This window comes from Haliotis cracherodii, unplaced genomic scaffold, assembly GCF_022045235.1.
Source record: "Haliotis cracherodii isolate W230 unplaced genomic scaffold, xgHalCrac1.p SCAF_12, whole genome shotgun sequence".
Taxonomy (NCBI): domain Eukaryota; kingdom Metazoa; phylum Mollusca; class Gastropoda; order Lepetellida; family Haliotidae; genus Haliotis; species Haliotis cracherodii.
This window is the reverse complement of record NW_027266267.1, coordinates 11,483,658-11,485,809: the sequence shown is the minus strand read 5'-3', so window position 1 is coordinate 11,485,809 and position 2,152 is coordinate 11,483,658.

Genomic DNA, 2,152 nt, shown 5'->3' with positions numbered 1-2,152 from the left:
ATATAACCATATTGGATACAACACATCATCTCAATATAACCATATTGGATACAACACCTCATCTCAATATAATCATGTTGAATACAATACCTCATCTCAATATAACAATGTTGAATACAACACATCATCTCAATATAACCATATTGGATACAACACCTCATCTCAATGTAACCATGTTAAATACAATACATCATCTCAGTCGAACCATGCTGGATACAATACCCCATCTCAATATAACCATGTTGAAAACAATACCTCATCTCAATACAAGCATGCTTGATACACCACTTCATCTCAATATAACCATGTTTAATACAACACCTCATCTCATTATAACCAAGCTGAATGCAATAAATCATCTCAATATAACCATAATGAATGCAATACCTCATCTGAATATAGGCAAGTTGAACACGAGACCTTATTTCAATATAACCATGGTGAATAGCAAATAGTTCTGCTATATGACGGCGGTCTGTAAATAATCGAGTCTGGACCAGACAATCCAGTGATTGAAATCACGAGAATTCACCTACGCAATTGGATTGAGTTTGTGAGTTGGGTTTAACGCCGTTATTAACAACGTTCCCATTATACCATGGCGCCTTAGACGTCTGAGCTACCTGTGCCCCCTAGTTTTATATATAACTACTTAACGCGTTTCTACGATTTTACGTTTTTAGATCTTGTAATTCTTATCAAGATAATGGAACTATGCATAACTATGCTGATGATGGGTTCGAATCCAACATTCGTCCTATCATGGTCCTTTGTTTGTCAGCACCATTTCATTATCATTGACTTAGGCAGTAATTAATTAACACATAGGACTCTCAGGTTAATGTAACCGGATAAGCAGTTCGTAGACAATTTTCACTTTGATGAAGTTTCCAAGCATGGGATCGAACCCAGACGTAAGGTCGCTGATAGGTCTAAGGGTCTGAAACCTGCGCACAACTACTGAACCACCTATTATCCACGTGGTGACTAGCTGCTCAGTATCTTCTGTCACTTTCAAAGGTGGGTTAAAAAACAGAGAATTGGAACAGTTTTTCAATTATTCTCAATCGATTTCGAGCTAATGACACAACTCGTTGTCATATGTGAAATGTACATAGCACACCGATATTACATCCTGTTATTTCTGTGTGTTGGTACATCCACCCTTAATATCAGTTGCTACAGAATTGGAGTTCATTGTGCACACAGTGTATATCAGTAGGTGGTACAGGTAAATGTTATTTCTATGTTATCAGATAATATCTATTACCTGATAGGAAAATATGCTTCGAACAGGGAACCTGTTTCTACACAAATTTCCCTTTAATCAAACCCGATAACTAGCTTTTGCATGTACAGGTGTGAGATTGGGAGTGAGTGAGTGACTGTGCGGAATAATGCCGCTTTATTTTCCTAGCCCAATCAGATACACCACTCAGACACAGTGTACCGACAGTCCCCTCAATGCTGAGCGACAGTCAGGATAACAAGTGCCAATTTTTAACGTTTTTTTGGTATGACGCCTCCGAGGATCGAACCTCCGACTTCTAGCTCTCCAGGCACACGGTTTACCCACTAGACCATGGAGGCGGTACGTTTTCGTGAGTTACATTGATCACAAATTCGCTGGTACTGATATGGTACTTTTGCAGTATACACGCCTCGAACAAATCAATACCTTGGGAACCATTCTCTTGGTATAATCTTGCACGTCGTTTTTGACAAATATCTGACAACATTTAGATTTAGATTTGCATTTTGCTAGACATCAAACTCTCTTAACTAATAGTGTGAACCGGTTCCATTGTGACGTCTGTTATGGCCGCTTAACGATGGGCGATAGATCTTAGAAAAGTAATAAAGTTTGCCCCCACAATACAATACTAGTTCAGGGCAAAAATATACGTTCTTACAATACACAATAAAGCAAACTTTGTTTCTTAAGTCAGTAAACAAATTGATGAAAGAACAATGACGAAATCGATGGAGTTATCTCCCTTTTGGTACACGCTTGAAATGCCGCTGTATTGTTGCACCAGTGCTGGGTAAAGGATGTTGAAGGGTGCACACACTACGGCGGTTGGCTGGAACGTGACAAAACAGACAGGAGTGTTTGGATATGTTACTTTGTAACACATGACCGTATTGGATA